The sequence below is a fragment of the Chrysemys picta genome, chromosome 16 (genome assembly GCF_011386835.1).
Source record: "Chrysemys picta bellii isolate R12L10 chromosome 16, ASM1138683v2, whole genome shotgun sequence".
Taxonomy (NCBI): domain Eukaryota; kingdom Metazoa; phylum Chordata; order Testudines; family Emydidae; genus Chrysemys; species Chrysemys picta.
Genome location: NC_088806.1, coordinates 7,508,436 through 7,533,074, shown reverse-complemented (window position 1 = coordinate 7,533,074; position 24,639 = coordinate 7,508,436). Strand labels below are relative to the sequence as shown.

General features: G+C 47.3%; 1 pseudogene; it reads left to right on the top strand.

Moving 5' to 3' along the window:
• The first annotated feature begins 839 nt into the window (after positions 1 to 839).
• Positions 840 to 20,980, top strand: LOC122173026 (zinc finger protein 883-like; annotated as a pseudogene).
• The last annotated feature ends 3,659 nt before the right edge of the window (positions 20,981 to 24,639 follow it).

The window sequence follows — 24,639 nt, the reverse complement described above, 5'->3', positions numbered from 1 at the left end:
ATGACCTATGAAGGAAGGCTGAAAGAATTGGGTTTGTTTAGTTTGGAAAAGAGAAGACTGAGAGGGGACATGATAGCAGTTTACAGGTATCTAAAAGGGTGTCATAAGGAGGAGGGAGAGAACTTGTTCACCTTAGCCTCTAAGGATAGAACCAGAAACAATGGGTTTAAACTGCAGCAAGGGAGGTCTAGGTTGGACATTAGGAAAAAGTTCCTAACTGTCAGGGTGGTTAAACACTGGAACAAATTGCCTAGGGAGGTTGTGGAATCTCCGTCTCTGGAGATATTTAAGAGTAGGTTAGATAAATGTCTATCAGGGATGGTCTAGACAGTATTTGGTCCTGCCATGCGGGCAGGGGACTGGACTCGATGACCTCTCGAGGTCCCTTCCAGTCCTATAATCTATGAATAATCCTTTTAAACCCCCCCAAAGAGGAGGCAGCAAATCGTTAGCAGAAGTAAGGGCAGAGAGAGGGCAGTGGCTACAACGAAGGTTACTGGGCATGCTCAGTTCGAGTGAGCATGCTCAGTACACCCAAAGTAGCAAAACGGGAGCGAGAGCACTTTGTGCTGATACACCGGCACCTGTAGTGTATGAAGTTACAATCTGTACATATCAATAACCGCTACAGTCGCACATGGCTACACACACAGTGGTGCATTTGCTACATCAGGGTTTATACAATAGCAATAGATGGGGAGCAGTTTAATACACTCAGCCGGGGTCTCCTTAGTCTAATGATGCAGCAAAACCAGCCCCCCCCCCCTGCTTTTCTCCTGGTAAGATCCAGCCAGTCTCCTGCCCCCCTCCAGGTTGAGGATTCCCCGATTCCCCGAGTGTCACAAACCCCCTGCGAGGGGCCCGGCGGGGCATGGTCAGGCCCGGAGAGGAGCCGCCTCTTCCTGCCCCCCCATCCCGGCAGTCCGCCCCTTTGTGTCGGCAGCGGGGCCATGGCCGGGGCGGGGAGGGCTGCGTGGACGCTGCTCCAGCCCTGCAGCCCGCGGGGCGTCGCGGTGGGTCCGGGGGCAGCGCGGAGCGGGCAGGACCCGAGCGGGGGGCAGAGACACGCGTGGGGTGGACACGGTCCTGCCGGGAGGGGCCGGGCCCGGCTGCCTGGTTCGCCCCCTGCCCGGGTGGGTCCCCGAGCTCCCCGCGGCCGGAGAGGGGCTGCGGCGGGGGGCGAGTGTCCCGGGCGGAGCGGAGCACCCCTGCTGCGGGGCCGGAGCGACAGAGCCCGGGAGCGGCTGGGCCGGGAGCTGCAGGAGGGGCCGGAGCGCGGCTCGGCAGCAGAGCTCGGAGCCCAGGCTGGGCCCGGGATCGAGGGGATGGGGGAGCTGGGGGGTGGATCTGGGGTATTATAGCCGGGCTGTGGGGTGGGAGAAGCGGCTGGTGCCGCGGAGTGCGGGACTGCTGGGAGTTTGGGGTGTGCTGGGGGGTCAGGGCTGGGGATTGGGGATTTGGGAAAGCTCCATGTTCAGATCTGGCCCTGCGGTAGCATTGGGGGTTGGAGCTGGGGAAAGTGGGGGACTGTCTGAAGTTGACTGCTTGGGGTGTTGGTGAGGCCCTGGGGATGTGGGGAGCTGGCTGTTGGGCTGCACCTCTGTCACTGCAGCCTGGGGTCCTGCCTTTTCTCTGGAAAAGCTGCTCCCTGTTTCACCATCTCCTCTCAGTCTGAGTCCCAGCGACTCTGCACTGGAGTCTGCAGGGCAGGATGGGCCCTGAAATCTGACAGCTGGGAGGCTGTTTGTAGCAGTTTCTAACTCTACCTCCCCTGCTTCTTCCAGGAGGTACCAAAAAAGCATCTGGCCCCTCTGGGAAAAGAGAGAGAAGCAGCCAAAGCCGAGGAGGAGCGGCACAGCGAGGAGCTGCTGGTAGGTGCCCAGAGCGCCCCGCCACTTAGGTTTGCCTGGCATAAGAATGACATGGTGAATACAGGGCCCACCCTGCCAGCCTCAGCCAGAGAACCATCCCCACTGGAGCCCAGGGAGCCTGTAGGGTCAGATACATGGGTAACATGATGCCCTTAGGATGCAGGAGGCTGCTGGGCAGGAGAAGGTCAGTCTGCGTTAGGCCAGAGCCCCTGCCCACAGGCCATTTGAATGTCACAGTGACTAGGGATCCTTTCTACCTCCTGCGGGGGGGTGGGGGGGAAGTTGAAGGAGATGAAATGTGGGCTGGAGAGATGGTGCATTTGGCTCAGTGCAAGTTGATGAGGTTTTGGGGAGAAGAGTTCCTCCTGTTGGTGATGTGCAGCTCATCCTGGCCCTGAGCCCTCCTCTCTTCCTGGAGAAAATGACATTCACATCCCCCACAGCAGGAGATCCCATGTTCTGGTAAATAACTCTGCCACCTACCCCGAGGTGTGGTTATGATTTTCCCCAGTTACCAAGCAGATGAAATTCAATGTTGATAAATGCAAAGTAATGCACATTGGAAAAGGTAATATCAGTTATGCACATAAAATCATGGGGTCTAAATTAGCAGTTATCACTCAAGAGAGAGATCTTGGCGTCGTTGTGGATAGTTCTCTGGAAACATCCACTCCATGTGCAGCAGCAGTCAAAAAGCGAACAGAATGTTTGGAATCATTAGGAAAGGCATAGATAATTAGGCAGAAAATATCATAATGCCTCTATATAAATCCATGGTACGTCCACATCTTGAATACTCTGTGCAGATCGGGTTGCCCCATCTGAAAAAAAGATCTATTGGAATTGTAAAAGGTTCAGAATAGAGCAACAAAATGATGAAGGGTACGGAACAGCTTCTGTATGAGGAGAGATTAATAAGACTGAGACTATGACTACATTACGCAGCTTTTAGTGACACGGCTGTGCCGCTACAGCCGTGCTTCTAAAAGGCGCGCAGTGTAGCTGCTCTTTGTCGGCAGGAGAGAGGTCTTCTGCCAACAAAAATCTTCCACCCCCCCACGAGCGGCAGCAGCTTTGTCGGTATGAGAGCGCTCCTGAAGACAAAGCGCTGTTCACCCTGCTGCTTTTCATCGTTAAAAATTTTGTCATTCGAGGGGGGTGGTGGTTAACACCCCTGAATGACAAGTTTTGCCAACAAAGTGCCAGTGTAGACAAAGCCTGAGACTGTTCACCTTGGAAAAGAGATGACTAAGGGGGGGATATGATGGAGGTCTATGAAATCATGACTGCTGTGGCAAAAGTAAATAAGGAAGTGTTATTTATTCCTTCTCATAACACAAGAACTAGGGGTCACCCAATGAAAGTAATAGGCAGCAGGTTTAAAACAAACAAAAGGAACTATTTCTTCACACAATGGACAGTCAACCTGTGGAACTCTTTGCCAGAGGATGGTTGTGAAGGCCAAGACATTAACAGGGTTCTAAGAAGAACTAGATCAGTTCATGGAGGATAGATGCATTAGTGGCTATTAGCCAGGATGGGCAGGATGAAGTCCCTAGCCTCTGTTTGCCAGAAGCTGGGAATGGGTGACAGGGGATGGATCACTTGATGATTACCTGTTCTGTTCATTCTCTCTGGGGCACCTGGCATTGGCCATTGTCGGAAGACGGAATAGTGGGGTAGATGGACCATTGGTCTGACCCAGTATGGCTGTTCTTATGTTCTATGTTCCCCTGTTACTGAGCCACCCTCTCCCTGTTGCAGAAACAGACAGAAGCCGAAAGGCAGAAGATCATCTGGGAGTGGAAGGAGCTGCAAGGGTTTCTGGAGGACCAGGAGCAGCGGCTGCTGTCCCGTCTGGAAGAGCTAGAGAGAGCCATTGTCCAGAGAAGGGATGAGGCATCTGCAGCCTGTCCTGGGATATTTCCCTGTTCAGTGAGAGGGGAGGAGCGAAGGGACAGCAGCCACTGAGCCAACCCCTGCAGGTCAGGCTGTTATTGCAATGATCGTACGCAGTGTTTCTTTAGGCGCTTCAGAGCCCTAGACCCCAAAGCACTTTACAAAGTGGGGTCAGGGGCATTATCTCTATGGGACAAATGGGGAAAGTGAGGCAGAGGGAGGGGCAGAGCCTTGCCCAAGGTCACACAGTGAGTCGGTGGCAGCACCAAGGATGGGTCCTGGGAGTCCTGGATGCTGCAGTCCCAAGACCTTCTCTCCTTGAAATGTCTGTCTGCATTTGCACTTGGAGGGTTGAAATCCCCTCCCCCACCATGTTGAGGTCCCGAGCCAGGCTTAAGACCCCTCTCACTGCAGGTTTAATGGGTTTAGTGGGGCCAGGGGCCTTCTGGGTCTCTCAGCACTGGAGGAAATTTGATTCTCAATGCAGAGAAATATCTTCTGCCTGCAAAGTGCCCGGGAAGAAGATTTCTGCAGTGGCGACCTGCCCGCAGGGATTGCTGGGGCTGCATAGGGGAAAGTCCCCGGGTAGGAGGTGGCAGCTGCTCTGGGAATGTAAACCTGAAATTCCCCTACTGCCTGAGGCTTCAATGGTGACTCCCCTGCAGAGCAGGAGGCCTCCCCACCCAGGGACACTCCCACTGACTGCCTCCTCTTTCTCTCCCTCTTTAGGGTGCTGGGAGCACTGGGGGAAGGTAAGTCCTGGGCTCCATTTCCCTCCCTATCATGGGCCGTTAGTTTTGATAACTACACTGAATAGGAAGCTGCCCCCCTGCCCTTGGAGCATGTGATTCTGTCTCCCCTAGTGGCTGACTCGGGTAGGAGAAGAGCCGTTTACTGTCTGATCGCTAATGAGGTCACAGCAGGGCTGCTAGACACAGGGCCGATGGGACAGACCAGGCCTGTCTCCTGGACTGATGTGGCCACGTCACGTATTCAGAGGGCGCAGAGTCTCAGCTTTCACATTTTTTAAAGTGAGTTCCTGGCCTCAGCACCTCCCCAGTGTAAACAGAGACAGTGTTGCCTTGCTAGGGCTGGTAGCAGCCTGAAGCCTTAGCTCTGAGAGCGTGAACTCTCCTGTCCCCTGTTAATGTCATCAGAGTGTCAACTGAAATGACAACACTTTGATGTCAACATTAAACATTCCCTGTCTGATCACTTGATCAGGTGGATCGGGGAGAGGGTGGGAGTGAAGCCTTTGTGGGGTGGGAATAGGGGGTTTCTGTGGGGAAGGAAGAACAGAGGAGAGACACAAAGCCAAGGAAGCAAGAGAGAAATGGAGAAAGGAGGGTGGGAAAGGAAGGGAAACACAGGGAAGAACTAGCAGGGGCCCTACAGGTGTGTCCGGGAGGGGGCTGTTTTCCTCCTGAGTGATACTGAGTGTGACACTTAGCAAATTAAGAACTAAAATTTTATTTCCGATACGAAGGACAGATTCTCCCCTTGTTCCTTGTACATGGGTGTCCCATGGAGAACAGTGGGTGTTCTGCTGTGAATGGAGCAGGGCACAGAATCCTAAATTGATGCCCTGGCTCACTGGCCTTAACGGACAGTACAGTATGGCCCTCTCTGCCAAATGAGCTGGACGCCCCAGGGTTACTGCTTTAGCTAAAGGGCTTGGGGGATTTGGCATTCAAGGGCCCACGTTCATTCCCTGCTGAAGACCTGGGCTCTGTCTGTGGCCACTGTCAGCATGTAGGACCTGCCCACTCTTTGGTCTGTGTCTCCTCCCTTTCCACATAATCCCAGTGCTGGTGCCCCTTGTTACTGCAGTAACCCAGTGTGGGAGCTGGCTCAGCACCCCACAGAACCAGAGCATCCCTGAGAAAGCTCCTGAACAATGTCTCCATTCCTTGCTCTAGTGTCTCCCCACTTCCCATCTCGCTGGGGAGCACAGGGTTGAGGTGACTCACCATGACAATGACCATCTCAGCCTACAAAGCTCAGAGCCAGGTTTCCTGGAGTTTGGGGGTTCCTGGGCTCAGGGTCTGGGGTTCAGGCCTATTTCTCACCCCTCCTTTCCCCAGCAGGGAGGACGGGATGTTTCGGAAGCCGGAGCCGGGGTTAATGGAGCTGGAGAAGAGACTCAGCGATTTCTCTCTGAAAAGTGCCATGCTGCAGGAGGTGCTGCTGGGATTCAAAGGTGAATTGGAGTCTGGGGGTGGCGTCTCCTCTGGTTAGAGTGACCCTCACCCTGAGGAGGAGTCGGGGACTCGAGTGATATCACTGGTCCTCGGCTCCATCTCACAGCCCAGCTCAGCGAGTCGTCCTTCCCCATGAAGCAGCCCTGTGGGGCTGGCTCTGTCTGCAGTGGCTTCGTTATCGGCCTCTGATCTCTGGCACCATCTCGTAGTTAACGGCAGTTACATTAATAAGCAATGGGGATTTCTCCATGAATGCAAGGGCCTGAATTCTCACCTCTCCCATCTTCTCCTTCCCCTAGAGACGCTGCGACGGGGGCTGGGGAGCGACACAGGTATGTGTCTGTCTCTGACTGACCATGGGGAGATTTCAGACCAATAACCATGTTAACGACAGGGGAGCGCAGCCTCCAGCATCTGGAAGCTGTGGAACAGTGGGAAGCGACGTTACTTTGTTCTTGTACCATTATATTTTCAACTGACTTGTCTCTTAAATGTTTTAGCTCATCAATATTACGTAAGCATTTAAAGTATATTGCAGTATTTTTAGTACTCATTAATTTTTTTGCTTTTACTTCCTTTAATTATTGCATTTTTTACTGACTACATTAATTTTAGGAATTTTATTTTGCAGTTTTAATTGCAGTAATATTAATAGGGTTTTCAATTAAATTTATGTAGTCTGATTTTAAACCTCTTTTTTTAAAGACCACTAAGGTCTTTGACAACTTTTCCTGTTTTTGAGTGGCTGCTTGATACTTTTTTTAAAAAAATACAAAGGCTGAGCTTTTTTTAAACATATTTATTTGAAAGTTTGTTAGTCTAGTTAGAATTTTTTGGCTTTTTAAAAAAATATATAGACTTTTTTTGTTGTGACTTTTAAAATTTGTAATGTACTCACATTTTTAACTTATAATTATTTTAGTGCACTATTTACCTCTTGTGACACAGGTTGTAGCTGATTTTTACACTTTAAATAAATAAAACAGCTATTAGCATCTAATTTTGTTAAAACAACAATTCAATATTTCTTTTTTGCATAACCTGCACTTCCTTAAGAATGCAACGTTTGTTTGGTTCTTTTAATTAACTTTTTGCTCTAAACTTTTTTTTTATGCTTAAATTATGCCTTAAATTAATGTATATTTCTTGGAACGATTTTATTCATTTAAGATAGAATCTTAATTCCCCCCCCCCCCCAATACATTCCTAGCCATCCCGATGATGATTAATTTCTGGGAAACATCTTCAGCAGAATTATTTGAAGGTCTTGCATCAGAGAGTAAAGGTACAGAGGCAGTGGCTTGTGAGAAACAGGGTAAGTTTCATTACTAATCCTGCTCTTAAAAAGAAGGGTCTTTTTAGAATTTTTTTTTAATTTACAAGCACTGAGAGACTTTAAGGAAGTCACTAATCACGGGAGCAATGGGTCTCTTTGGAACATATTTTAACTGACAACCCCTTACAGCCTTTATGAGAAACAGGATAGAACTATGGTCAACATTAAGTGCAAATTAATAGTCATGCGTCATGAGGAGAAAGAGGAGGGAATATAATGAAAAAAAGCCTCTCTGAAAGGAAATATATCAGTTTAGTAGCAGTCTTGCCACGTCAGGGGTGAGGTGGGAGATGTTTTTCTTTCTCCTGCCCCCCCCCCCCATCTCTTTTTTAAAGTCCCAAAAGGACTAAAAGTGGGTGCCATAGTTTATTTTGTATTATTTTGTTTACTAATTAAATCCAGGTCCCTAAGGCCAAATTTGGCACAGGTAACTTTGTTCCCACGTTTTCTTGTTCACCAAGCATAGATCTTAGTACTGGCCCTCAATGACTGGCCCCCTTTTTGGACTAATTTAATTTTCTGTAGTTGGTCTTCTTGCACTTGTGCATGGCCTTCATGGCTGCAAATAATTTAACCTACTTTTCATCAACTTGTTGCTATAGGGTATTGTAAGATCTTATGAACTTTCATCTTCTTTTTACAGTGAAGTAGAGAAGAGAGTTCCAAATGTGGGTGTTATTGGAATTAACAGTTCCCAGGGTTGGTCCATACATGCCATTGCACTTGGCTCATTCATGCTTTGTCCGGGTACAATGTAGCACTCTCTTCCCATGGGTAGTCAATGACGATACAAAATAATGATCTAGGCTGTTGTTTCTCAGCTGGTGGTTTGTGATCCACGGGGCCTCAGGAAAGGCAGTCAGGAGGCTGTGAGATGTTGAGCATTTCATTATGATCTAAAGCAAAGAAAAACTCACTCCTGCACTCCCCTGTTCATTGTGGTCCAGTTTTCTCTGTCAGCCTCTTGAAATATACAAGTTATGTATAGACTGAGCACGGATACATGTTGTATTCTTACTTCTTTAGTAAATATTCGGGGGTCAGAAAAAAAATTGACTTCCAATAAGTGGTACTTGCTTACTTATTTCAGCTGTGAAATTAGGCAGTTTGCAGCTGTGCACAGTAACCCTTTCATTGTCTGTATCACAGTCAGCGAGACTGAAACCCCTTCGGTGGTTAGTAGAGATGGGGATGAGGCAGAAAGTTTGGATCCAAACTGGCATTCAGTGCTGTCAGCAATCACAGGAGAGCAAAGGAACCCAGGGATCGTTGGTCACTAAGTCTCCCGGTGAGAGGGTGAAAGAGAAGACAGAAAACGAAGGAGAAATAAGTGTGGGGTGGGAAGGTCACAAGCTCCCAAACCTGCCCACATCCATTCATAGAGTCATAAAGTCTAAGGCCAGAAGGTACCATTGGATCATCTGGTCTGATATCCTGTCTAGCATTGGCTGTAAACACCACCCAGCACCCACCCACTAAACCCAACAGCTGGAGTGAGACCAAAATCTTGCAGCCCAGTGGAGACTAGGAGGGGTTGAGTCTGGGCTGTGATCAAGTGATGGAATATTTTCCCAGCATGCGAGTCAGAAACATCTTGTGCAGGGAAAGGGCCAGGGCAAATCATGATGTGACAGTAACTAAACATCCTTCTGGAATCTTTCCTGTCACCCTTCTCACCCTGACAGGTGGAAGAGTAATGCCCACCTTTGGCTCCGGATTGTCCCAGCCTCCCACGGGACAGGGAAAGGAAATGGCTGTAATGGAGCCACTCCAGGTAGGGATTATTGCAGGATTGCTAGTGGCTTCCTCCTGGAGGGAGAGGGGCAGGAAATACTGAGGGCCTGGAATCTTTGGGGGAGTTTAGTCTGGAGGTGGGAGGGGGGCAGGAAATACCCAGGGTGGAGAAAGGGAGGGGGACAAGGCATGTGACAAACTTGCTGGGAATTGTTTAACCCAAGTCCTGGATTCCGGGAACAGACCCATGGGGTTTGGGTGAGGAAATTACCCTATTTGTGGGTGGGGGAACCCTGGACAGCGTTGGGAAAACGTATCCGCTTCTCAGTGCAAGAACATAAACCTACTCGCTAGAGGCTGCTATGAGATATAAAGGGGCGGAAGGGTTACTCACCAGTGGGGCGTAGAGTAGCTTGTAGGTGTGTGATGAATGAGAAGACCCTTCCCCCTCTGTCTGCTGGGGGGGACTAGGGGATCTCTATCTCCCCTGCTTGCCGGCTGCTCTGAGGGTGGGACTCTGCCGATTGTGAGCCTGCCAGAGCTTCCATTTGATTGACTCCTCTCCCTCCATGAATAGTGGGGCTGTGAGTGGGGCAGCAGGTACTGAGTGTTGGACACTTCCTCTTTCAGGGGCCAGTGACCTTCGAGGAGGTGGCTGTGTATTTCACCAGGGAAGAGTGGGCTCTGCTGGACCCCCGTCAAAGAGCCCTCTGCAGAGACGTCATGCAGGAGAACTATGAGAATGTGACCTCGCTGGGTAAGAATTCCTGTGCCCTTGGTTATTAGAAGGGAAAATCAAGAGTGTTAAGGTTCATGCCACTCCCACAATGCCATCTCTACTCTGCCCTGTCTCAGCAACAGCCCATTGAATGCATTGAAATGGGGCAGACGAGGTCTCTCAGGGTTCACATGCACCTCCCTTCATATCACAGTCACAGCTCTGCCAAGCTGCTCCAACTACTCCCTTCACCATCCAGTTACAGCTTCAGCTGACCCACTGTACACAGCTTGAGGGCATGCCAATAAATGCTGGTATTCCCATCTCTGAACACAACGTAGTCCTTCATATCTATTGTAGAATCATAGATTTTTATGGCCAGAAAGGGCTATTAGGTCATCTAGTCTGACCTCCTGTATAACACATGTCATAGAATTTCATCCAGTTACTGCTGTACTGAGCTGAATACCTTGTGTTGGACTAAATCCTCCCCCAGAAAGGCATCCACTCTGACTTGAAGACTTCAAGAAATGGAGAAACCTCCACTTCCTTTGTTAGTTTGTTAACCTTTGCACCAGCCTTACTGAGCCATTCCCAGTGGCTAGTGCCAGCTGCAGGGCTAGGGGCAGAGTTAAGGTTGCATTTTAGGGATAGTGTGTATATTAACTCTTCCTTTTCTAGTTTTCAGAGGTTTAAGTTTAGCCACCACCCACCTAGTGGAAAGGCATGCAGCAGAACTGGGCAGCCTGTACTCAGCATTTACATAGTTTATGGGTATTTGATTCTCATTTATTTAATAGACTTTTTTGGCACTCTGTGTCTGCATGAGAGATTTTGCCGGCATAATTATGTCAATTAAGGATGTGCTTTTTCGCATCCCTAACAAACAGAGCTCTGCTGACAAAACTTTGCAGCTCAGAAGAGGCCAGAGTCTGCAAGTGGATTTTAAAACACTTTAAAATATTGCTCTCAGCCCTGAAATTTTGGAATCAGGGGGAAAGGTCTAAGAGGAACTCCTTCAGAATGCAAGCAAAATGCACAATACACATAGTCTGAAAGTTAACAGTGGTACGGCTCCAACTCAGATGAATGAGTGTAGCTCAGTGGCAGTGGCCACAGCATGTCCTCTTGACCCAACCAACCAATGACTGAGAGCAGTGTGAGGTTCCTATTCAGGAGTTCTTGGGGAGTGTGGGGGAGAAGAGCAGGGAGCAGTGGGAGGGGAGAAGATGATGGGGGAGCTAGTGCTTGTGGGGTGCCACAAGATAGGGCAGGCTTTGTGTAGTGGGAGGAAAGGGATAGGTATGTGGAAGGCTGGAGGGTATCAGGGAAGGACGGGTACCATGGAAGGAAGAGGAAGTGAAGAATCAGACAGAATCTCCTGGGAACAGGGAGTGTGGTGGTTTGGGGGAATGGGAGACTGGGAATGGAGAAAAGGGGATGGAGGTCCCAGCAGTGGTGCTGTTGGAGAGGGAGGATTGGGTAGGAGATCTGGGATACTTGGAAGTGGAAAAAACTGAGGATATTGGGAAGGGGGTGGGGAGTGGTTGCTCCAAGGAGCAGGAAGGATCTGGTGGCAGTGGGAAGGGAAGGTTTCAGGGAGGCAGATATTTGGGGCCCTCCACTGAGAATATCCTTGCCAAAGTGTCTAATGAGTTCTCCCTAAGCAAAGCTCAGAACTAGTACTCCATCCTTATTCTTCTTGACCTGCCAGCCACCTTTAATACCACTGACCATGGTCGTCTTCTTGACAACTTGTCTTCTTTCTGGCTCTCCTCCTACCTCCGTAACTACTTCTTCAGTGTGTCCTTAGGAAGATCATCCTCACCCCCTCTCCAGTTTTCTGTGAGGGTTCTACAGGGCTCAGTCCTTGGTAACTTCCTCTGCACTTTATCTGTGGGAAATCTCACTCACAAACACAAATTCAGCTACTGTCTGTATGATGATGAATCACAGATCTACTGCACTACTCCAGACCTGTCTCCTTCTGTCCAAACTGAAATCTCAGCCTCCCTCTGATGCCTCCTTGTGGATGGCTAGCCATCAACTCAAGCTCAACAGCTCAAATGTTGATAACAGAGCTCTTAATCCCCCAAATCATCCCCCCCACTTAATTTCTTGCTGTTCACCCCAGAATTAGCTGATGGAATCTCAGAGCCTCTGGCAATATTTGCAAATTCAGATAACAGGAGAGGTCCCAGAAGATTGGAGAAGGGCTAACATAGTGCCAATCTTTACAAAGGGGAAAAAGGAGGAGCTGGGGAACTATAGACTAGTCAGCCTGACCTCAATACCAGGGAAGCTACTAGAGCAATGTATAAAACATTCAATTTGCGAATACCTGGAGGATGAAGGGGTAATCGGTAGCAGCCAGCCTGGATTTACTAAGAACGTAACATGACAAACCAGCTTGATATTGTTCTTTGATAAGGTAACGGGTTTGGTGGATAAAATAGACCTGGACTTCAGAAAGGCTTTTGACACAGTCCCATGAGTAAGCTGGAGAAATGCAGGAACTCCCATTAAGTGGATATAGAATTGATTACACAACCGCAAGCAAAGAGTAACTATGAACAGAATGAGATCAGATTGGAGGGATTTCTCAAATGGGGTTTCACAGGGATCTGTTTTCAGTCTGGCGTTATTTAACATCTTCATTAATGACCTGGATGTAAGAATAGAGAGCATACTGATCAAATTTGCAGATGACACAAAGCTGAGGGTGTGGGGGTTGTCAACACTTTGGAGGATAGAGCAAAACTTCAAAGGGATCGTGATAAATTGGCGAACTGGGCTATAGACAACAATGAAATTCAACAAAGACAAGTGTACGGTGCTACACTTCGGGAAGAAAAACCCAATGCACAAATACTGAATGGGGGATAACTGGCATAGCAGCAGCACCGCTGAGAAGGATCTGGGAGTTGTGGTGGATCACAACCTCAACATGAAGTCAACAGTGTGATAATGCATTAACAGAAGCATAGCATGCAAATCACAGGTGGTGATAGTACTGCTCTACTCAGCATTGGTTAGGCCTCAGGAGCAGTCCTGGGTCCAGTTTTGGTCACCAGTGACTAGACAGGATGTAGAGAAACTGGAAAGAATCCAGAGGCAAGTGACAAAGATGATCAAAGGGATGGAACGCAAACCAGTGAGCAAAGGCTGATGGAACTGCGTGTGTTTAGTTTGGGAAAAAAAAGTTAATAGGGAGGGATATGATAGCAGTCTTCAAATACTCGAAAGACTGTGTAAGTGTGTGTGGCTATCCCTCCTGGTCTATCTCTGAGGGAGGCCAGGCCTCCTCGCTGTCACGCTCTTAGCACTGCAATCAATTAAGGGGAATTAGCCATCTTCAAAGCTCAGGCCTCTTGATCCAGGCTGAGCAATAGTTAGTCTATAGTTAGTACCCAGCCCTCAGGCAGGACTGGCCACCTACAGTCAGTACTCAGGCCTGCAATCAGGGCAGAGCTGCAAAGTCTCCAAGCCCAGGTCCTCAGGCAGGGTGGGGCAGCAAACAATTAGGGGCTTTGCCCAGGGTGAGTACCAAACAGTCTAGGGCTCAGGCAGGGGCAAGAACCGAATAGTCTAGTGTCCTAGCTCAGCGGACAGTAGACCAACACAGGCCTCCTGGCTGAAGGTGGGGAGGCTACCGCCCCATCGGCAAGGTGGCAGGAGGTAGGGAGACCCAGGCCCATCTGACTCCACCGGGACCCAGCCCCGGGCCCTAACAGTGGCAGTGTAGTCTGCCACTGGATCAGTGGGGATCCGCCCACAACACCCTTACTTAGTGTCAGGCCAACACTCAACCAGACAACAGTCTAGTTTCCCTTGGCTACTTCCTACAATCCCCAGGGTTTGGTACCTCTGGCCTCCATTTCCCCAGGGTCAGTGGTCTGTGGCAGCCCCATCAGCTTGTTGGCATCTCGACTGGCTGGCAACCCTGGGAGCTCTGGCCAGTCCTCTGGCGGCTGCCCCAGCAAGTCCTCGGTGTCCCACTCCGGCAGTGGGTGATAAGCATCTGTCTCCCTCAGCAGCTCCAGCCCAATTGAGCTGCAGGGCCCTCTTTTTGTAGTTCCACTTCCTGTCCCGTCCTTCAGCTTCCGGAGGGGTGGAGGTGGCTTTCCTGGCTCTGACGAAGTGGGTATTCACCCACGAAAGCTTGTGCTCCAATACATCTGTTAGTCTTAAAGGTGCCACAGGACTCTCTGTTTCTTTTTCCTGGCTCTGTAGCCCAATGGGCGGGTTGTGGTCCCTGCTGGTCTTCCCCGCTACAGGCTGCTATACAAAGGATGGAGAACAGTTCTTCTCTCTTGTCACAGAAGGCAGGACAAGAAGGAGTGGGTTCAAACTACAGCACAGCAGATTTAGATTAAATCTCAGGAAAAAACTTCCTAACTTGAAGAACAGTAGGACAATGGAACAGATGCCTAGGGAGGTGGTGGAAGGTTATTCACTGGAGGTTTTCAAAAGGAGGCTGGAGCCATCTGTCTGGTGGTTTAGTCACAGCAAATCCTGCACCTTGGCAGGGGGTTAGACTAGATGACCTTTGTGGTCCCATTTAACTCTATGATTCTATGGGGAACAGGGGTTTGCCCTTGGAAAAAGCCAAACCTAGCATGTCGCCCATTAAAGGTATGTCTGCACTGCGTCTGTGAGCTGCCTCCCAGCCAGAGTCCATGCTGATTCACTACAAATAACGGTGTAGGTGCTGTAGATTGGGCTGTACCTTAGGTTCTAAAGCCAGGGGTTGAGGGGGGGTGTGGGCTGGATGGTCTGAGTTCCATCAAAGCAATGTCTCCACAGCCATTTTTAATGCACTAGCACGAGACCCAGCCTGGAAGGCGGCCGACTCCCTGATGCACTGTAGACATACCCTAAAGAGGGCAGTCCCAAGGGAGACTGTATGAAGGCTGGGTCATCTAACTCCCTGTAAATCCATGGCCCAGCCACCTCCCTTGGAACCCTGTCACCGTGCCTTAGTGGGTCACAACTGAGGATGCCAAATTCAGGACGAACTGCTGAGAAATATGGCAAACACAACCCAAAACTAGTGGTTATTCTTTTATAAGATAGACCAAACCAGCCACAAAAGTCAACTCCTGTTTCACCACACTGCATAACAAGAAAACATAAAGGCAGTTTTCTCAGGCATTCCAGTTCTTATAACACCAGCAAAAACACTGGATTCAGAGATGAGTGGTTCTTTACAACCAGTGTCATTAAATAATAGGTTCTTCTGATCCCAAAGGGCCAGCCACTCCCAGATCAATATACAACTTAGATCTTACCCAAAAATCACACTGGTGCCAATCCTTTAGTATCTAAAATCTAAAGGTTTATTCATAAAAAGAAAGAAAGGTAAGAGTTAAAATTGTCTAAGGGAATCAATTACATACAGTAATGGCAAAGTTCTTGGTTCAGGCTTGTGGCAGTGATGGAATGAACTGCTGGTTTAAGTCAAGTCTCTAGAGTTCATCCACAGCTTGGATGGGTCATTCAGTCTTTTGTTCAGAGCTTCAGTCTGTAGCAAAGTTCCTCCAGAGGTAAGAAGCAGGATTGAAGACAAAATAGAGGTGTTTCCAGGGCCTTTTATAGTTTTTGCCATGTGGAGGGCATCCCATTGTTCTTACTGTGGAAAATTACAGCAACAAGCTGGAGTTTGGAGTCGCATGGGCAAGTCACATGTTCATGCCCAATTTCCCTCAGTCATTGCAGGAAGCCTACATTCCAGACAGCACATTTACATGACAGTCCACTCAGTGTAGATGGGCTTCTCCAATGGTCCATTGTCAACCAAAAGTGTGTCTTGATGAACCACTTAATTTGAACAGTCCCTCCAAGATGTGCTAGCTAGCTACCTTGTGGGTGTTACCCTGTTATGCTTATAAGAAGCACAAGGTATCTTTTTCACAGGAAAAGGCAATACACCACATTTATTGAAGATAAAACAATTGGCATATACATTCAATCACACACACACACACACACACTGTCCCGCCAGTTGATGTTATAGTTACCAGTCCGGATCAACCTAGTGGCCAGCTAGGTTGATCATGGGTAGGAGGAGCTGAGTTCCGTCGGTCGCGACATGATCCTCTGGGGAAGTCTTGGCAGAATCAACCCAAAGTTTCATGGCAAGGCACCCAGTTTATATACTGATTTTCCTTCATTGGGACCAATGAGTTTTGCACCGTCATGCTGTAATCAATTGTTGTTTGACGAGTGCTTATTTTCTTAAATTGTCCTTCTCATCCTTTATCTTTATCTTTCATCAAGTTCCTCAGGGAGTTATCCCATGCTGGTTTTGATCACAGCTATCTTGTCCCCACTGATAGGTGCCTGTCTCATCTTTAGAGTCGTCAATCTGCCCTCCTGTGACATTTCAATAGGGGTGTGTTGCAGCCTCCTGGCACCCTTGCATCTGTCTCCAGTTCCTCCCTTGTACATCTGGCTCAGTGATGGCCTTCACACTTATCTCTTAACACACACATTCCTCATTCACACACAAAACAGAATTAATTTACACAGAACATTTTGAACAGGAACATCAAATTGCAATGCAAAAGAAAACAATCATGGCATTCTTTTACTTATTTGAAAATGCTAAACCTACAATAAATTGGTTATCCTCGAAGGTCTGTTACTGCCTTGAAAGCAGTCCAGACCCAGCTTCTGGCTGATGTATCTCTACCCATTGGCCCATTAGGCCATTCCTTTCTCTTATTCAAAAAGGGGGGTGGCAGGATATGATCAAATCATACACCAATACATTTAATACATGCTACATTCTTATTCTTTATCCTTCATTCTAAATTATATAAAATACAAACATAAAATTCTACTACTACATATGGGGGAAGAGTTTGGGGGAGCTCAGTTCCTGGTCTTTATTTGACCTCTCTACAGCACTTGTGTTGATTTGGCCTTCCCCTTTCCATCCCTGTTTGAGGTTTCTGTCTCTATCACAGCAGGTGATGCAATGGTATGTGACAAAGAGGAACAGAATTCTCAGCAGGAAAATGTTGAGCAAGTGGATAAACACAGAGCATTATCGCAAAGATTGAAAAGGAATGTGTCCAGGAGTCATGAGCAGGGAAAATCCTGTGAGATTCAGCACAGACCAGAAAAAAAGCAGGGAAACGAGCCAGGGGAGAAAGTGGGTAAATGTATTTCCTGTCGGGGAACTCAGAAGGACCTCAAGGAAACCACAACCCCGCAGGAAATCCTCATGGGAAAGAGAAAAAATACATGCACTGAGTGTGGGAAAAACTTACGTGACTACTCAGCCCATATAAAGCATCAGAGAATCCTCACAGGGGAGAGGCCCTATGAATGCACTGAATGTGGAAAACTCTTCACTAAGAGTTCAGGCCTTTCTGAACATCAGCGAATCCATACAGGGGAGAGGCCCTATGAATGCAGTGAATGTGGAAAACGCTTCACTAAGAGCTCAGCCCTTTCTGAACATCAGAGAATCCACACAGGGGAGAGGCCCTATAAATGCCGTGAATGTGGAAAATGCTTCACTAACACCTCAGGCCTTTCTAAACATCAGCGAATTCACACAGGGGAGAGACCCTATGAATGCAGTGACTGTGGAAAATGCTTCACTAAGAGTTCAGCCCTTTCTGAACATCAGAGAATCCACACAGGGGAGAGGCCCTATGAATGCAGTGAGTGTGGAAAAACCTTCAATCGCAGCTCAAACCTTATTACCCATCAGACAATCCACACAGGGGAGAGGCCCTATAAATGCCATGAGTGTGAAAAATGCTTCCTTAGCAGCTCAGCCCTTTCTAAACATCAGAGAATCCACACGGGGGAGAGGCCGTATGAATGCAGTGAATGTGGAAAATGCTTCACTAACACCTCAGCCCTTTCTGAACATCAGAGAATCCACACAGGCGAGAGGCCCTATGAATGTCGTGAGTGTGGGAAAACCTTCAATCGCAGCTCAAACCTTATTACCCATCAGACAATCCACACAGGGGAGAGGCCCTATAAATGCCGTGAGTGTGGAAAATACTTCACTAAGAGCTCAGCCCTTTCTGAACATCAGAGAATCCACACCGGGGAGAGGCCCTTTGAATGCCGTGAGTGTGGAAAATGCTTCACTAACACCTCAGCCCTTTCTAAACATCAGAGAATCCACACAGGCGAGAGGCCTTATGAATGCCGTGAGTGTGGGAAAACTTTCAATCGCAGCTCAAACCTTATTACCCATCAGACAATCCACACGGGAGAGGCCCTATAAATGCCGTGAGTATGGAAAATACTTCACTAAGAGCTCAGCCCTTTCTGAACATCAGACAAACCACACAGGGGAGAGGCCCTATACATGCTGTGAGTGTGGGAAAACCTTTTCTTGGCACTCAGCCCATGTTAGCCATCAGAGAATCTGCAAGGGAGATCAACACCATAAAAACCTCTAAGGCTATTAATACTTTTTTACTTTAATATTTTTCCTGATTCCCACATAGTAACTTTTAAAGCTGCTTGAACTGTTTGCAGCGCCGTTATCCCTCAGCTTGTCCAGTTGAGTGGTCCATTTGAAGTTTACCCTGTTTTGAGGTTGACCCATTTGTCCTTTCTATCAACTCAGTTGTCCCATGAGTAATTCGAGTGTGCCCTTCCTATCAGGAGCCAGAGAGCATCACATTTATACTGTTCCTCCTATTGCCAAGTTATTGTTAGAATCACCAATGATACAGATTGTACCATTGCCAGTTGTTCTCACGTTGCTCTGGGTTGTGCTGAAGAGCAGTTGTATTGGGACCTTTTAAAATTATATTTAAATGAAGAGGAGCAGGGGCAGGAAAAAAAGTGTAATTTCAGCCTCTGTGACACTGGAAGGAGATGGAGTGACTCAGACATTCCCTCCTTCCCCATCACTGCAGAACGGTTACCTTTTGTCTGAGCCATGCAGAGTTTATCTTCATCACATTCTGTCCATCCACTTCTCAAAGTGTCATGTGATGTAGCGTTCTCAGTTGTCTGTGCTTGGAGATGATACTTTGACTTCTTTAATCCTATATCAGAGTCGCTATGACTGGAGATGAAAGTGTTAAGGGGAATTCAAATGGATCCCAAACACAGTGTGATCATTTGGAGTTTAAGTCCCAGGTTTCATCTACTGGTAAAGCCACTTCTGGCAAGGTGGCTGTTTTTTCCCCATTATGCAAATGCTAGGATAATAAAAATGTTGTAAAAACATAACTGACTATTGAGACAGTGCTGAGTGAAGTATGTTTGAATGGATCAGAGGATAATGTGATGGGAGACTCTCTTGCCCTGATTCTGAATAATCAGATGTAACCTGCTCTTGAATTTCACTTGACACTTTCATTGTCATTTATTCTCTCTCTCTGTGATGTGGGTTTCTATCTTTCCTGAAGGCTGTTTGGTCACCCAATTGAATATTAGTTCGGTTTGATAGGATGTAGCTCAGATTTATTGGAGAATTTAAAACAAATGTCTGTTCGCTAAAGTCATGATTTCTCACTTCACCTTTGCTTTTCCCCCATCCCTCCATGTTGATATGGAGAAAGTTCAAGTGCAGTTCTGTCAACAGGAGAGAACTTTCCAATTTACTGGACATGCTAACAAAGAAAAAGTGATGATTTAAAATCTTGAATCAGAAATAGTGAACAACAGCAGAACCCCAACTAACTGAAGGAAGTGCATATGATCACAGCGTAGTTCAATTATTGAAGTCAATATTGTCTTAGATGATCTGGGGAGAGAATTCCATGGTAAGTGATTTTGAACTAGGCAAAATCCCCATTTTATTTTATTCCCAAAGCATTTGTAACCCAGGCCCTACAGAAGATCTCTCCTAGATAATCTTATGTTATGGGAGATGCTGCCCTTCATGACACAGATGTTGAGGAAATAGAAGTGGGGGTTTTGTTGGATTTATCCTTTTTAGGTGCTAAAAATGTGTATAAAATGAAATCAGTGTGGGAAATCAAATAGCTTGAGAAAAATAGCTATTTTTAAATAGAAATTCTATCTCTAGTGGCTAACAGAGTTTCTGATTCAGCCCTGTATCCAGTCCTTTGCCTGGAACTGTGTCACCAAAGTAAAGAAAAGCTGGGCATGTTTCGGGAAGCCATTCCTCACTAACACTGCTGAGATTTGGAGTGGTTTTGTAAAGGATTCTACTTCAGAGAAGTGTAAATTTACCCTAACCAAGGCCAAAGATTTGGAAAGAACTGGGGTTGAAAGAGTACACACTCAGTTCTTGGTTTCCACCCCAGTAAAGGAAGCTATGGTGACAAATGACCCAAGGAAAATGGTTTGTAGAATTCCACTTACCAGTTCAGTGTCACTGATTACAGTTCCAAAGGATACCAGGGTTAGATTGGGAACAGTCATCCTTCACCGTTTCGATCCAAAGAGAGAGTGCTTCATAGGACATTCCTTCCGCGTGGATCCCAAACTGGCTGCCTGATTGGGTAACAAGGACTTTCAGGCTGTAGAAATGATGGTAACCAACGAGGCAATGAATGTGTCAGGCTACAATTTCAGACTTCCAGATTCACACATGTTGAGTCCTGATTCTATGGTTTTGTGTCTGATGCTATGGCTACACAATAAAGCTGATGTTGGCGCAGCTGCACCAATGTAGCTGCGCTGCTGTAGCACTGCTATTACAGATGCTCTAAGCCAATGGGAGAGATCTCTCCCATCTGACTTGATTAGTCCAGCCCCTGCAAGCGGTGGTGGCTATATTGGCAGGAGAAGCTCTCCCACTCATGTAGCGCTATCTACAAAGGGGGTTAGGGCTGTGTAACTACGTTGCTCAGCTGTGTGGATTTTTCACACCCCTGAGTAATATTTTTATACCAATTTTTTTTAGTGTAGACCAGACCGTTTTCTCTTGTGTTCTATGCATTTACATCACTTGTCCTCTCCCTCATCCTACTTTGAAAGATTAAAAAGTGTGAAAAGAGAGGTATTTTTCTCCATGATGCAAACACACCCATATAGGAGACCCCTTCCACCAACATACATGGCAGAAGAACCAGAGATATAAGAACTCACAGAAGTGGTTGGGACCTATGTTGGGACAAACCACAACTTGAGCCAAGGTTCAGTTGTTGGCAATGGAGATTAAAAGAAAACTAACATATATCACAAGAATTTGTGATCTTTGAATATGTTATTGGTACCAATGAATATTAAATTATAGGTGAAATTATTGGTTAAAGAGTAAGAGACTGTGTGACAATCTGAATTATTTTGGAAAGTTGTCTTGCTTTTTGTTTTGTTAGTCATACAGGAAATGATGGCTAATCTTGAAAAGTTGATTTAATTTACTCCCTGTAGTGTAAGGAATTCTGGTAGAAAACTTCACTCCAAACGTTGGGGTGGGAGAATGTGTGTGAGAAAGAGTGTATAAGAGAATATTGGCCCAGTATAGATTTTAATTTTTTGTATTTTCAAATAGAACTTATTTTGCTTAGTTTCAAAGTCAATTTCTATTAAAAGGAAAACTACTCGAGGAGATAAATTGTATAAGTTTTTACCCACTTAGACTGTAAGGGTCACTAGCTTCCCCACTTCTCTAATTTGCAAAGGAAAGGCATGACATCTATCATAGGATGTGTCCAGTATATAGGAAAGCTGCAATCATCAACCATCAGTATGAAAGAAAAGGCTGAAGTCCATTGCCTTTCAGGTCAATAAGCCATCTAAAGGCTGGTCTATGCTGAAAAGCTATGCTGGCATAGCCACATCTCTCAGGGGTGTGAAAAGTCCACTCCACTGAGAGAAGTAGTTAATGTGACCTGAGCCCCAGTGTAGACAGTGTTATGTTGTCAGAAGTATATTTCCAGTGTTTGAAGTGTAGACATAGCCTTAGACAGATTGATCCCCTATGGGAAGCGAGTCATGACATCAATTCCAATTTTGACCCATCTCCCTGTATGTGAGAAAGCTACTAGTATGGAGGGCTGAGCCAGCTGTCCGATCGCCTGGTTCCTCAACTGAAGCTACAGCTCTTAGTGCCCATGAATGCAAAGACTGAGAGTGGGGTGTGAAATAACTGGATGAAACTGGCTGCCTGAGCCCAGCCTAAGTGAGTAAATCCTCAGAAATCTCACCCCTGGGTTTGTAATGTCAGGCTCCAGAAAACAAGTCCCTCTGTGTGTGAAGGGAGGGGCTGTGAGGATGTGGTCACCTCTAGGCAGCAGGAGCCCCCTGACATGGGAGTTGATCTGCCCCCTCCCCCCAGGTGCCCTAGAGCCCAGCATGAGGCTGCTGTCCCTGCAGGGACCCTGGGAGTCACAAAGGGGTGATGTGAAGTTACTGACCCATCAGTTCTGGGGTGGGGGACTGGAGCCCCCAGAACAGCCCTGTGGGGACTCAGCCCTATGGGGAATTCACTGTCTGTAGAAAAGCACATCTAGGAATGGGGATTCCCAGCTGCATTAAAGTGGCATGAAGGTGAAGAAAGAGTTAATACTTTAGAAAAGTCTGGGAGCGCTGGATGTGAAGGAGGGTGCCCACCTCTCAGTCTGCAGAATGGCCAACCCCAAATGTTCAAAAACCCTGAGTCAGGCTCACCAAAAATCATGAGATTTGCTTTAAAATCATGTGATTATGTAAAAATAAATTTGGGAATCTTTTTATTTGCCTTCTGTTTGATGAGCCTTTAGGGTGCACTGGTGTCACATTTTGAATTTTTCTCCACAGCTACAAGGGCGAGAAAGGTACTGTGTCTTTAAGAGCAAAGGCTGAAATCATCACATCTCCACTTGACTCCAGGAGCTGGGACTTTAAGGAAAACAATAACTCTCATGAGACTCAAGGCAAAATCACTGGCGTTGGCAGCACTGAGTTGGATTGAGTCTTTATTCTCCGGGATTGCCTGGAGCAGGGGGTTCCCAGCCTTTTTCTTTCTGTGACCCGCCCCCCAACATGATATAAAACCTCCACAGCCCACCTATGTGACAAAAACTGTTTTTCTGCATGTCCAGTAGATTAAAAGCCAGGGCTGTCGGTAAGAGGTGGCCAGCAGAGCAATTGTGCAGGGCCCCACAACACAGGGGCCCCCATGAAGTTAAGTTGCTTTGGCTTCAGTCCCAGGTGGTAGGACTCAGATTTCTGCCCTGAGCCCCAGTGAGTCTAAGGCCGGCCCTACTTTCTGGTTTATTTTGGTGGACCCCTCCCCCCCAAAACCAGCTCGCTGCCCCCCAGGGGGCCCTGGATCCCTGTTTGAGAACCACGGCCTTGGAGCTCTGTTTAGAAGAAGGGAGCAAAGCTGCTGCCTTTCCTGATGGCTGAACTCAGGCCCCTAGAGTGGGATATCCAAGCTCTGCCAGCTCTACCCCTGGAAAGCTCACTGAGTAGCTGCCTGTCCTCAGGGACAGTTTAAGCCTGCCGGGCCCTGGGGGCAATGAAGCAGCTGGGTCAGGGTGGGAACCTTCATTCCCAGAGAGCTGCCCGAGCTCCCTTCTCAGCAGCAAAGAAGTCAATTCCCCCCACCCCTGATGAATCAGCCTGGAGCCACATGCAGAGCTGGGGGTTTCTCCTTTCACTCCTGCTGCGGAGTGCCGAGGTCCCAGGGAGCATTTCTAGCAGAGCATTTGGAATTGAACTGGGGGAATCAGCCTTTCAGAACAGAACACTCATGTTCAGATGACATCTTTATATACAGTTTTTTATAATATGATACAATCCTAGTGTCACCATCGATAACATGGCTTGTTCAACCTGGTGGGATACCAAGGGTAAAACTAACCAGCTCTTCAAATCCAAGAGCGTGGAGATAAATCACTTCTCAAAGTCAATGCGGGGTAATCAATAGGCAGACGGAAGGCCAAATCGCTTTTGAATGGATCCCAAAATCTTTTTATTTACTTATTATTATCATTATTATTTTTTATTATTATTAATGTTGGAGTCTGGACCTTGATAAGACCTTGACCAACAAACCTTGACAAAAAATAATGGATTACCCCCAAGAATGGGGTTAAGACAACTTTCTTTATGTCCTCGGTGCATCTTGTGGCCATTTCCTTTCCCTCCTTTTGGTGAAAAGCTTTGGGATTTTGTGTAGAAACTTTATTTCCTTGGGAGAGACCCAGGAGCGGGGGCTGCCTGCATGTACCAAGCACCCACTAGATTAGAAGGTGACCGACAAACACCCTTAAGATGAGGCAGACATCCCTGTCAAAAAAATTATCTCCCATCTTCACTTGAGTGACAGCCTGAATCGTTCCTTATCTGGGCAGAGCCCAAGGATTGGCAATAGCAGCAACAAAACCATCTGTATGTAGCAGGAACCAACCCAAAATGTGCTTTAAAAGGAGCTGTCTCCTTCCTTCTGGGGTAAAATTTGTCATTATGGTCATTGATTTTCATGTCCCTTCTCTGAGGGCAGAGATGGGGTTGGCACTACCTCAGGCTGGGATATAGAGCCTATGTCCCCATCTGTCAGTCACTCTGGGAACCTGTCTCTGCTCACAGCTGACAGGCTGCCTCTGGCCTCTCCAGCCAGCTCCTTAGTGCTGGGGGGAGGGGGGAGTGAGTCATTTGGCAAGCAAAAGTGGCACATAGGAGAGGCATTTTTGCTAGAAGCATTGGTATAGTGGTGAGCATAGCTGCTTTCCAAGCAGTTGACTTGGGTTCAATTCTCAGCCGTTGCAGTGATGTGATGTTTTCTCCGCTGGGCATTGGTTTAATTTCAGTCACATTGTATCAGTTTATCAATGGAATGAGAGAATCAATGTCCCAAATCCCAGCAGGTCATTGGAGGAAAAAAGGGGCGAAACTATACAATGAGCAGTTGGAGTCATCCTGGTATTACAATGTTTGGTTAATATTTAAAAAAAAATTCCTTTACTTCCCTCTTCCTTTTAGACTCAGAGC